The 14172-nt window shown below is 35.6% G+C and overlaps 1 protein-coding gene across 13 annotated transcripts in view; it reads right to left on the minus strand.

The window, feature by feature from the left end:
- Positions 1-14172, minus strand: part of CNTN4 (contactin 4) — a 922691-nt gene that overhangs the window by 512887 nt on the left and 395632 nt on the right. Inside the window, exon 1 of one of the 13 annotated variants that reach the window (XM_025451431.3) lies at positions 11282-11574. The exons of the other annotated variants lie outside the window; for them this stretch is intronic. The gene's annotated coding sequence lies outside the window, so the exon portion shown is untranslated. Of the gene's footprint in view, positions 1-11281; positions 11575-14172 lie in introns of those variants that run through there. 13 annotated transcript variants of the gene reach the window in all.

The following is a 14172-nucleotide window of genomic DNA, read 5'->3' on the forward strand; positions in this document are numbered from 1 at the left end:
GCATGCATATATTATTTCACTTTCATGAACTGAAGGATAAAAGGGAAACAAACAAACAGTAGTATCATTCACACTACTTCAGAATATTTCATATGGAGCTCATCTGTTCTATCTCTAGTATACATCTCAATTCTATGATTCTGGACAAAGCATGTCTCCTAGTTACAGCATTAATTTTTGTTAACTTTACATGTCTTTAAATAACCATAACATGTGGTTGTCAGGTAAAGAGCTACCAAATCAATTTAGGACAGAAGACAAAAGACTGAGGGCACAAAGCAGTGACTTATAAAATGGGACACCAACTTTTAACCTGACAGCCTGATAGAATTGTTGATCTAGTATATTTTTCAGATTTCAAATAACAACACAGTGAGAAATAGTTGAAAAAAAGATGTCCAAGAAAGAATTCCTTAGTTATAAAACTCAGCGTGTACTGAAGAGAGCATTCAAACTGGTCTTTACTCTATTTCTCCAGTATGATGCAGACCCTCATCCTGAATATCATCTTAGACCTGATTATAAATTCAGAATCTCAAGGCTCATTGCAGTTCCACTAAATCAGAATCTGTATTTTCAAACATTAATGTTTGAGGAGTACTGTTGACCATTTTCCCTTGGACCAATGAAATGACATACTTATTACTAATAGCTATCAAGTAATATTAACATGAGAAAATAAATGTAATATAACACAATGCATACTGTATGCTAAATTAATTAAAAGTTCAACACATCAGATCTCTCATGTGAGAGCTTTGCTAAAGCCTTAATATTGATGTCAGGTTAAGAGATATTTTAAATCAATTGATATTTAAGACTACATCATCTGTTAGAGTCTCTGTGGAAAATGCAACAACCTTGTTAAAACTGAGTATAGATCTTTAACCTTAAAAGAGTATATCAATTTAATGCTAAGTCATGCTGTAACTCTGCATAAGAAGGCAGTGTTTCTACAAACATGATGATCAGAAGAGTTGGGGGTGGATGGGTGAAATAGGTGAAGGGGTTTAGTGATGAGCACTGAGTAATGTATAGAATTATTGAATCACTATATTGTACAGCTGAAACTAATTTCACACTGTATGTTAACTATACTGGAACTTTTTTAAAAACTAGAAAAAATTAAATTTGTAAACATTTCAAAAACTAAGGAAGGTCAGTCTTCTAAACTATAAAAGGCAAAGAGCCTGTATTGTGATGGTGGGTAAGGTGATACACTTTGAACTGACCGGTATATATAACAGCTGCTTAGGAAACCATATGCTTACCAAATCCAGTTATGTCAACAGATGATAAGCCTGCCCATTCAAACTGAAATAAACCCTTGACTGCTCTGTTTAAATGAGGGAGTGAGTTGGAAAGCCATTGAGCCTGAAGGCTCTGAACATTAATAATCATCCCTCTCTTGTTTCCTGGGAGGGGGTCATGACTACTTTACTGATGCTCAAAATCAACTCTCTTGTAACAGGCACTACCACTTTTATGCCTCTGAAAAAAATGACATCAGACATCCCCACAATTAATTGCTCCAGAGTTTTCAGACCTTAGAAATCAAGGGGAAAAAAACCCATAAAACTGTCATCTACTCAGTAAATGCCTCTAACTGGCTACTTCAAAACTTAGGTAAGCTCCTATATTACCCAAAAGGAAGTTAGAAAAAAGAAAAGTCAATAGCCTTTGGGAAAGAAATTACAAGGCAGTCAGACACTATATATTTTAGTACCAATTTTGTTTTTACACATTAAAATGAAAGAATGTACAAAGAACCCCCTTGCACTTAGTTGCTATAATATTTACTTACAAATTATTATCTTTAATACTAACAGCACTTTGCAGTTATAAAACAACTTGTTCCAAAAAGCTCAAAATGTTTCCTCACATATTAATTCAACTCTACTTAAGAACACATCCTAGGGAGTGATGGCTACCCCATTTCGAGGGTATAAACAGGGTTATGAATAGGTTTCAAATTAGTCGGCTTGCTCAATTCAATCTTTTAAAGCAGGTGGAAAGGAAAGCACCTGTGAGGGACCTGTAGGGTAGGTAAAGGTCTAGCTTTTCTGTTAGAGGCGAAAAGAGGGAGAGGGCTGCCTTGGTAACTTGGTGGCTTAGTCACAAAAACCTAGTCATAAACGAACAAACAAACAAAAAGTATGCCCCAATTCCTCAGCTATTTTTGGCCAACCAAATTCTAGGTCCACAAAAATATCTGGAAAATTGTTTTGCTCATCCATATCACATGGCCTGTATATGATCAACTTAAAGAAAAGTCCTTAAAGAGCACAGGACTTTTAGCTGGAGACAAGAGCCAAAGGGGCTAAAGGAAGCAGTGGATATTGAGAGACAGAAAAGCAGCCATAGCTCCCCGGGGTGACCTACAAAACATGTCCCTCCCTCTTCTTCACAGATACATGCCCATTCAGGATGCATTTAGTTTGGGCAATTGAGCCCTGCATCTGCCTTTGGCTCATATCATGACCCCATGGTCCTGGGATTGAGCCCCGCATCAGGCTCCCTGCTCAGCAGGGGAACCTGCTTCTCCTTCTCCCTCTTATGCATGCTCTCTCACACATTCTTTCTTTCAAATAAATAAGTAAAATCTTATTTTTTAAAAAGAATGCATTTAGTTGATAAGGCAATAATTTTTTAGCTCTTGTTCAGTGCTGTATCCTTATAGCCTAGAAGAAGGTGAGGTAAATAGCTGACATTTAATTAATAATTTTTAAATGAATGAATGGATGTAGGCCAGCAGTCCTGCTAATTCTGTCAGCTGCACAGGTCCACAAGGAAAATGCCTATGCCTAAACATCAAAGCATGTGTTCCTTGTTTTCTTTTACCGGATAGAACTTCTGAAATATCTTATGCAAAACTAAATAGCATATGGGCTGTGTCTTGAAGTCAAAACAATCAGAAATGAGACCATCATTTTGTCCCTTAAATGTGATGCAAATGTCTGCAGATTTCCTTTACTTGCCTGGTTAGATATATGCTCAGTGAGAGTCTATAGAAAGTTATACTAAAAAAAGAAAAGAGAAAAAAATAATCAACTTATTCCTTTTAAAGCAGTGTAAATTACGTTTGGCAACTTTAGTGCCAAATAAAAATCAAATAAAAATACTACATGTTAGTAAAACCAATAACTATAATTATAGTATATTAAATTAAATTACTCAGGTATAGCAGAATATATTTATTGATTGAATTTTGTGATATTTACTTCATCTTTTTATCAGTAAAATATGAGTTCTTAAATTCGACTCCTACAAAGTGACAATTCATATGACATGGTAGAGTTTAAAACAAGCTTTATAGGCATTCTAATATGCTTTGCTCTGCTCTCCCCTTAAATTCATCCCTAAAAGTACACAGGATGCATTACTAATGCCCTTTCCATCTTTTAGGTACACTACATGCCACGTCATGCTGTAAAAGCCCATGTTTTCTCCCCTACCAGTGAGTATTCTTTCAAATAGCTTATAATAGAGTATGTAAACTGAACGGGTATGGATCTGATATATTTGTTTTGGCTTCAAACATTTAAAAACAGATAGTAATATTTAAAATTTGTGACATGTGGCAACACTGGGCTGACTATCCTATATAATGATAGCATGCAAGAGGAACACTTATGTGCTATTCTGACATCACGCTGTGCTTTCCTTATTTTCTGACATCTGGTCTGCTTCATTCATTCATGCCTGGCTTCTACAGGCCTTTACTTTTGGATTCTCTGGCTTTCAGAGTTCCTACATCATGAAATGTGCATAAAATCTGAAGAGAAACTCAAGAGTGAGTTTTTGTGTGAGGGAAAGAGCACCATATGGGGCTCTGGAAACACTAGGCTCCATTCCTAGTCATACTACTAGACAGCCATTTTATCTTGGGTAAGCGTCCAAGCCCATTAGAAGGGAGTCAGACGAGACAATCTGTAAATAACTTCCAGACTGGAAATTCTGTGATTTCATGTCCCTATCTCCTTGTTTGCTAGGCTGGCCACGCTTGAACACACAGGAAATAACCTATGGTAGTGTCACTTGTATGAGACAAGGTCTGCTATATTTGAGAAGGAGTTCTAAAACTGTTTATCCAAACATTTTTTTTAATATCTTAGCCTTGTCCTAAGCAATTGTATCTGTAAAATAATGTATTTTATTTACCAGTTACATATTTTTCCATTAACATGTTCATAAAAATATCTACCTAGATATTACCTAAAATTATCACATATTTCACCAGACGTATTTGGTTCACAATTTGGGAAAAACTCCCATGTGAAGTCCAAAGTTTATTAAAACAGTTACTTTAGAGATATTATCAGAGCCTTTGCCAAACTTTCAAACACCTTCCTATCTCTACCTTCCAGATTACTTTGAGATTGAAAACTGCCATATACAAACTCAAAAATGTTTCTCAGGTGAAATATTTTACTCAATCACTTTCTATAAACATCTTGAATATTATTCACATGATATGAAAATGATTTGGAAAAAAATACACTAAAACCAATGTTATCATTCATCTGTGGCTCCTGATGAAAATAGTCACAAAGATTTTAGCTTACATGTATACACAAACACATACACACATACCTGAGAAACTGTTTTTCTCCTAATAATCTAGGTAAGACGGTTTAAAAGTAAGTCATTTTTAAAGTTTCACATCTCTTAAATGTACTCACATGCCACGAAAGGTAGTTTCAACAAGAAATATAATACTACAAGAGAGGTTAACAACAGCAATCAACTGAATACCCTTGTGGATTCCTGCAGGGAGAAATGGGGCGGGGGTGGTGGTGGTGGTGGTGGTGGTGGGGAAACTCCAGGGAAGGATTGTGTCAGTCTAAATATGCTGCTATTCTTCTTTCTGAGCACACAGCCAGACAGCTGGCTGGGAGGAAGAGTCACACACCTTAAATTACCAGATTCACACTTAGCACGCACATCATAAAGATGCCAGAGACCATGTTTGAACACATAATTTGTTCTCTTCTGGGAGATGGTGGTTGTTTCCCTCTCTGGTGTCAAGCATGATGCCTGTGTGTGAGCAACTCTACCAATATGAAAGACGCTCAAATGCATGGAATTCTAAGCAGCTTGGAAGTAAAGTTCTTGCACATAGCTGTGTGTAATTAGTGACATGACTCATTTAGAGGGTCATGTCTAGTAGACAAGGGTATTTATCTGAATGTTTCAGAGACCTAAATATATTAATTTCAACATAATGCTTAGTGGAAGAAAAGCGAAGTGAAATGATTTCAAGAAGTCATTCAGTATTATGGAGTATTACACCCTACAAAAAGAACTTTAAATTTATTCCTTGGATAGTCAAAGGGATCTAATAAAATTGACTTCCTGAGACTTAGGCATCTACCCATGTCCCAAGATAATTTAAGATAACACAGGTAAATGGTATGTGGTATGTCTTGGGAGAGGAAGATCATAAACACAGATATTGTGAGAAGGATCAAGGCAATTCACTAGCAACTATAAAAACAGCTACACAATTTGCACATACGCTTATGTATCATCATCTACCTAAGCAGAATTATCTATGTACACTACTGCAAAAATCCTCATTAAAATAGGACAGTCTACCTCTGGTATCATAATACCACTTCATTTAAGCTAATTACATTTTTAAAGTTTGTTAGGGCATCATATTAAAGAGCCAAGAGTATTCCTTTTTCTGTATATCTCTTTATTGATGTAAATTTCTTAAAAATCTGCACAGTAACTTAACAATACCTATGCCAACTATTTTGAAATTAGTTCCAGTGTCCTTAAACTCAAGATCTTTCTCCTTCAAACCATTTTCCTGTGTAGGAAAGCCACATCTCTTTCAACTGCAATCTACTCCTTCCTCTATTTTCTTATTTACATTTTTTTCCAGGATACTCACATATCTACCCCTTGATATAGGGTTTCCTTCTGGTGAGACTTAAATCTGTCTCCTTTAGTCCCCTTCGCCAAATGCCTGGCACAGGCAGCTTCTCTAAATTGTCATATCCTTAGAATCTGTAGTCCTGCATTTTATATCTAACCATAGAAATACTTTATTCCTTTGCAGTTATTTCTGAATAGCTCCTCTCAGTATTAAATCATCCTGTTCCTTCCTTGAAACAACAGAGAAATTTCATGCTAATATGCAGAAGGACTCTCATTTCTACTTTGGAAAATAGGTGAAGACATGTGAAACCATGTACAGAATCCAGAGCCATGCCTAAATCTGATTTACAACTCTACCTTTTTAACTACACAATAAAACAGTCTGATAAACCACTGGAGCTATTAACTATGTGATATTGAATTGAACATCTCAAGTCATCAGAAGCACTGGTTTAAAACCAAAAGCAGTGCCCCTGGAGCTGCCTAGTAACTTTATAATCAAGGGTTTGAAAGCACAAATTATCAAACATACCTGTCACCATTATATTTTTTGCATAGAAATAGTCCATAAGTACAAATCATTTTGGTCATAGAAGGATACACGACTACAAAATAGAGGAATTGTTTCACATTACTGACTTTACTCACAACAGGGCCTGCTGCCTGAAAAGCAAGGATATCTACCCAATATTAGGAGATTTGGAAAATTAACTTTATACTTTGCATGGATCACATCAAATATAGTCTACAAGTTCAATAAGAAATAACATTAAAATTCAAACTCAAGAATAGTAAGCCACATATACAGGGATTTCCTAGTGGTAAAATTTGAGGGAAAATTTAATATTCCAACTTCCATTTAAAAGAGTCATAACACTACTCTGTTCTGGAATAGGAAGTGGAGCCAATCCAAGCTATTACTGTCATCAAAAGGGCATTTACCATCCATCTTCAAGTACATTAGTTGTTAAAAATATATATAAATATTGTTCACTATTAAGAATAATATTATTTGGTAATTATTTTGTGCTATCCAGCCAATGTATATTTATTTCATTTAATAGTGAAAGAAGCAAAAAACACTGCCATCCTTGTACTACAAATATCAATTCTGAAATAAATTCAGTTTCTTCTAGTACTCACAGTAAAGACATACAGAGGAAATTTACTCACAATTTGGTCTGAACACATCAAGAAGCCAAGCACCATCAGTAGCGAATTTAGTAAATTCACAGTTTGTAATTTTTAACAGTCTTCATAGCAATAAACAGTCTGAGATCACAGAAAAAGTGCCATAAAGAAAATTTTCCATGATTTTTTTAATCTGATTTAAATTACACAAAGTTGATCACTTGTTTATGGTGTCAGGTATATACAGTTGATCCTTGAGCAACATGGGTTTGAACTGCATGAGTACCCTTAGAAGTGTTTTTATTTTTGTTTTATAGAGTATCGTCCTATAAATGTATTTTCTCTTCCTTGTGATTTCTTTTTTTTTTTTTCCTTGTGATTTTCTTAAAAGCATTTTTTTCTCTAGCGGACTTTATTGTAAGAATACAATTTATAATCATATAACATAAAAAATGTGTTAATCAACTGTATGTTATTAGTAAGGCTTCTGGTTAACAGTAGGCTATTAGGAGTTAAGTTTCTGGGGAGTCAAAAGTTTATGTAATTTTCAAGTGTGCAGGGACATATAACTCACAAAATACATGTTAATCAGCTGTTTATGTTATCTGTAAGGCTTCTGATCAATATTAGACTATTAGTAAAGTTTTTGGGGTGTCAAAAGTTATACATAGATTTTTGACTGTGTAGGGAATCAGAGCCCCTTACACCTGGGTTGTTCAAGGGTCAAGTCTATTTCTTATTGAAATCACCAATGGTTTTTCTTTTCCATACAATTAAATAAGACATAAGGGAATAATAAGGGAAAAATAAAATCCTTGGTACTCTTTTTTCTTTTTTTAAAAATCAAGCTCTTTAGTATCCTACTACATTGAAGTGTACACTCATTTGTGAAATTTTTTGTTTTATTTTAAATTAATTATTGTTAGCTTAATACAGTTGGATAAACCCATTTAATCACCTACAGTTTAGAATTTAAGGTAAATTATTCTCTTACATTGAACATTAATATAAGCAATTATATACACATATACACACATCCATAACTTTCAGGTCCTTTCTGCACACCCATGTCTAGGATTAAGTAAATGTAATACACAACAGAGCAGGACATCATCATGTACTTTATATCTTGATGATGTCTCATAAGAGAAGGTGGCAAACAAACAGGTCAAAGAACATTCCCAACTTTGTTTCTGTTTGATTTTAGAACAACTCACAATAAAAAGGGGGGAGAGGACAGGAGACAGGGTAGAAAGGGAGAGAGTAGGGATAAAGAGAAAGCAGAAGAAAGGAAGAGAATTAGAAGAGAGAGACAGAGAGAGAGAGAGAGAGAGAAGAGAAGAAAATAAAGAATCCTAGTAACATTTTGCTTTACATGACAATTAAATCACATTTCACTCAGTCCCTCGGCAGTCTGAAGGGCTTTCCGGGAGTGAATGAGAAGTTAGAATGATGTGTCATGAAATCACAGACTTCCAAGACAGTATCTTGGAAATCATTCCTCATTTTACAGGGGGAATACTGAGGCAGAGAGAGGTAAAGTGGCTTGTTAGAGCTTGCACAGCAATTTGAAAGAGCTTCACTCAAGCTTCCAGTGTTATTATTGATCATTCATTTAGTGGATACTTTGACAATGCATAGTAGTCAAGACTTGCTAATATTTAAAATCTGCCAAAATGTTCAGGGTTATTAAATTCTTTTTTTTTTTTTTTGTTCTACCATATTCACTTTGAAGTTATTGTAGAGGCAGTTTACAGTTTCATTCTGTACCTCACGTTTGCTAATCCAACCTATCACAGAGGGCTAGAGTGCAGTTTGTGAGCAAGGACGACCTGCTTAAAACTGTTGCTGAGGATGTTGTGAAGTCCTCTTTGTGCTTATCCCAGCACCTCTGGGGACAGATAAAACATTTGCAAAGGGCCCAAAGCACACACTGCCAGGGGCTTTACTCTCTTCTGATGAGTCAGAATTTCCTCCACTTTGTTCAATCTCAGCATCTTCTTGATGCTGAGGGGTATACTGTATTCAGAGTAGTACAGAAACTATCTAGATTTGTATGCATACAAACACATACAGAGACACACTATCTTTACATATAAAATATAAGCCTTTTCCTTTATTATCTTTTATAACATTTTACATTTATTTTGAAGACCAATTAAAACACTAGGGCTTTAAAAGCACCCCCTTACAAAGCATATTTAACACACATCTGACTTCCCCATCTGTCAAGTGGCTAGACCCTAAACTAACTCCTGGAGCATCCAATCCCCTTTTTTACAGATTAAGTACAACTGGGGAGAGATCATTCCAATTCTTAGAAAATAGGCAAAACACTTCTAAAGTAACAGAAGCACATTATAAATCTTGCAAAACCTCTTATAACTGTGGTGACCAGCCACAAAAATGATTAACATCATATGAGATGAAATTTCTAAATGTTTAATGGAAAATAAAAATCAAACTTAACTACTTCAGAACAATACTTCTTTACAAATGGTAAAAATTCCTACTACATAAAAAAAATAGGACTACCTTCTCTTCTTACAATTTTAAACAAGGTAACATCTTTGCAAGATCATATACTTGCACTAGTTAGAAAAACACCAACTTTTTTTTTTTTTTTTTTTTTAAATAGCTGAGGCTTCCTCAATCAGTAATGATCACTTAAAAAAGTCAGCTACGTTTTGAAGGCATGAGGCTATTCTTTTGTTTAGGGGAAATGTAACCATCAAAACCACTTGCCTGCATTTCAGATTTCAGTTATACACATCCTTAAACACACTTGTATTTTTCTAAAAACAGAGTTCTCTGCACAGACAGCCCTGGGACTGCTCACTACCCAGAGGTTAACACAACCATTCCCCTTTTGCTCCATCTGGCCAGATGTTAAATGTTTTTTATTAGCTTGTTACCTTTTCCCTCCAAACCTCAAGGCCTGAAAATGCCTATGCTCAGGTAGACAACCATCTATTTTAAGTCTTCTCTCTCTTGTATCGTTCCTATCAACCAAATCTAATGAGAACATACTCTGTCCCCACCAGTGAGACACTTTCATACTTCACAGCTTGTGGTTTTTCTCTGCTTTGAGACTTACTGCCTATTCAGGAAAATTGTATTTCCACTCTGGAAATTACAGGATCCTCTGACTCTATGGTCTCAAGCTCACTGAGGGCACTTTGATTCATTCCCCTTTTCAGGAATGAACGATTTCAAGTTCATTTTGGTCCACATCAGCTCTGGCCATTGGTTCAGGCAGTTCAAGCCTCTTCTATTCAAATTCTATTCTTACAACAGCTCAATTGTTCTATGTTCAATCCAGGAAGAAAAGTGTAATTTATATTTAGGTTAGGGAAACCCAGACAAAAAATCCACATAGCCCTTTCCATAGTGATAACAATCTTTAATTTCACTAAGCCATTGATCATTTGAGAGACATTATGCAAACATTATCAACAATATTAATTTCTAATATCATTTTCATGATCAATTCTTCTTGCAAGGATAACAAATATTAATTTGACAGATTGCACTTGGAGACACATGAAAGATAAATGAACTCAGATTTTAATTTTTTTTGCTTTTTAATTAACATCACTTCATAAAAAGTGGCACATTCAAAAGCAAAACTGAGCTAAAAAATAGCCTCTTATTTTGAAACACTGACCCTCAGCATGAAGGAGGAGATATACAGTTTATATTTGCAAATATTCCTAATATATCATTTCCACCCCTCACCCCGGCAAAGTTTCTAAACAGCATGCAACTGAAAAACAAGAGAAACTTTCCTGTTTCTACCTTTCTTAGTGGCAGCAGAGAGAAGCAAAATAAACTATCTTAAACAAATTCTGGAAATAATGACACATGCTTCTTTTATACATAAGTGCATGTAAAATGATGTCTTCACATATATATTACTTTCACTTACATTTTTCTTGCAATGGTCAGAGATAAAGAAGAAGATGAACATATGCTCTAACCATCCTGAGCACCACGGAAAATGCACCCATGCTTCCAAATTAAAAATAAAACCAATAATTCTTAACTTCTATAAAAGCATTCTGAAAGATCTCTTATTTTCCTGTATGAATAAATTATAAAAGAGATCTGACAGAAACAGCAAGCTCTAAACAGATTACACTCTGTCTCACCAGCTTGATTCAACAAAGAGCGACGGAACAGCAAATCAAATGCAGCTTGCAAAGTCACATTCACATGGAGCTGTAGGGAGAAAGAAGGGGGAAAAAACCCTGATACTTACAGACTGTAAAGTAAAATGTCCCAGTTTCGCTTTACATGTTACAGCAAATCAAACAGAGATTTCAGCTCTCAGCAAGTCCCTGCTTCCACTACACTGATCATCCACGCAGAACAGGCCCTTATGGATTGCTTAGGCAGCTGGGAGATAATGGGACCATATTCTCAGCTGGGACTAGATATGCTGAACTGCTCTCCGCTGCGTGCTGCATGGCTCTCAGCCAGCATTAATCAAGGAGGACCCAGCTTCGTGGCTGTGTTCCCCAAAGGATCGACATAATTAGCGCATGAATCAAAGACGCACACTAGGAGAATCACACACATCTCTAACTGGCTCTGCTCACATCGAACCTGATTAGGAAATCAAGTTGGTTCCCTGATCAAATGTGTTCAACCTTTCAAAAATAGAGAGACTCACACAGCTGTTTATAGATTTCAAGGGAGGGGTAGAGATTAAGGTTTCCTTCCCAATGGGCAATTTATGTAATTCCTCAACTATAGAACATAATTACACTGGTTGTTTGGTGCATATGGTGGATTTGTCCTGTGATTTGGTTTGTCTGTTAGGGTTTTTTTTTGCTGCTCCCAGGAAGGCTACAGGCTGCAGTCTCATTTCCCCTATGGATTTTTTGAGACGTGCATTTGTATATTCTTTGCAGGTCTAGACCCCGGGGACACTAGTTGGACTAAAAGTGGTATCTATGGGGGCATTTTATATCCCCAAAGATATGCGTCCTCTTAAGTACTGGCAGTCCAGCTCATTCAAAACAGAGTGTTTAGCATTGTACTTGCTAAAGTATTCTAAAAGGAACTACAAGTATTCTAAAAGGAACTCTGATGTTGATTGTGCTTACATAAATGAATGCTCTTCATTACTTGTCCTCATGGTGATGCAGTTAAGAGTTGCAAAGTGGTACTAGCATGCGGACAGGCTTGGTTTGCAAAGTAGAGATTTTAGTATTTGAACGTGAACATTTTTAAACAGATCATTTTACCAAAACAGTGCCACTACACTTTTGCCCCTATATGCTACCTGCTACCCCTGAAGACCTTTTATAAATGTAAATTTGACCTTAGTTAAGCAAATCTGAGTTAGAGATGTAAAGCACTCTACATGAGAGAAAGAGGCTGTGATCAAGGCACCCATGGAGTGATTTCAAATTCTATACCCACAAAGCACGTAGTAGTTAGTTAATGACCCTATATGATAAAAGGGCTAGGAGATCTAGGCAGAAACCTAAGTTGTAATTCTCAGTTTGCTATACAATCAGGTGATCTACAAGACACTTTGCCTTTCTGAGACTTCGTTTTCTTATCAAACAGGGTTTAGTTCAGACCTCTGAGGGTTCTCACAGATATAACATTCTAATTGTTCTAAGAATTAGAAAGTAGACCTCCTTTAGCTTACACTTAAAAAAAAAAAAAAAGATCTGATCTATTTATTCATGAGAGACACAGAGAAAGAGGCAGGGACATAGGCAGAGGGAGAAGCGGGCTCCCCACAGGGAGCCCGATGTAGGACTCAAAGCTGGAAACCTGGGATCATACCCTAAGCCAAAGGCAGATGTTCACCCAGGCAACCCTAGCTTACACTTCTAACAGCAACCAGAAAAATGGGAATAAAATGAAGATATACTTCAACAAAACAAAACAAAACTGTCCCAAATGTAGGAGTCTCTGATACCTTTGTGGGTACCAGGATAAATTGGCTAATAAGTAGCTATTTTAGAGAACTGAAGCCATTATGAAGTGTGAGTAAATTATAAATATGTAAGAGAAAAAAAGACAGGCTGAGCAGAAAATAATTTTATCTAATTCCTCAGTAATTATATCTACTGACTGTAAAACTGGATGAAAAGCCAAAAGTCCAGGTAGATGCTGGTCTTCATGAGTCAATTGCCAGAATACTACAGTTCGTGGGGAGAGAGTCTTTTTATATTTAATGAAATTATTCTTTCTTATGCTCCTACTATTCAAAAGTAAAGAAAAGTTAGGGCTTCTCCTCACATTATCAGTTACCTTTCTTATGTGGAAAAATGTGTATCAACAAGGTCAAAATCACACAAATTGTCTTAGGGTTTTGGTACTGGCCTTAGGGAATAAAGGGAAAATTGACATTTTTATGATCTTTTACTCAATACCCAGAAAAGTAACTCACTCCAAGGACAGAGGCTCTTGTGTAAAATGCATCCTGCCAGACCTTTTCACGTCCATTACAAACTCAGTTATTCCAAACCAGATACAAGGCCTCAAGCAAATTTACTATCAAAAGTTAATAGCAATAAAACAAAGTGGAGGATGATGAAACAGTATTATTGCACTTTTAAAAAATTTTACTTAACTTTGAGTAATTTTTTGTTGGTTCAACATGCTTTTAGAAGTATTTTCAATCAAGTTTCTCTCAGATAACCTATTTCCTTATTTAAGTATTGTTACAATTTGTCATAAATTGTAAAATGACTGGCATAAATTTCATGTTTGTTATTTTTATCTGGCTCATTATTATTGAGACTTTAGCACATCTACTTCACGCGGCTCATGTGAGGTGCTGACAAAAATAGGTTAATTAAATAGCAATTGTGCATCTCAGTCATATTAGCAAACATATTGCTGCAGTAAATGAAAAAAGGAGCAAATTAAAACACTAAAGTGTTTATTCAGTGGTACAGTCGAAATAAATAGTTTAATTGGTTTTAAGTTCTATTCAATTCCTGTTTGGCTGGTAATTACTTTGATTCATCTTTGATTATGATATGTGATAGATTCACTTTGACATCATGTGATTTTCACTTGTTTCTAATGGTAGGTGATAATTACTAACTAAAAATTTCTAACTTCCATCAATTCTTCATACATTTCTCCCCTGAGACATAGCATTTAAAATATGAAGTGGTT

The sequence above is a fragment of the Canis lupus genome, chromosome 20 (genome assembly GCF_003254725.2).
Source record: "Canis lupus dingo isolate Sandy chromosome 20, ASM325472v2, whole genome shotgun sequence".
NCBI classification, from domain to species: Eukaryota; Metazoa; Chordata; class Mammalia; order Carnivora; family Canidae; genus Canis; species Canis lupus.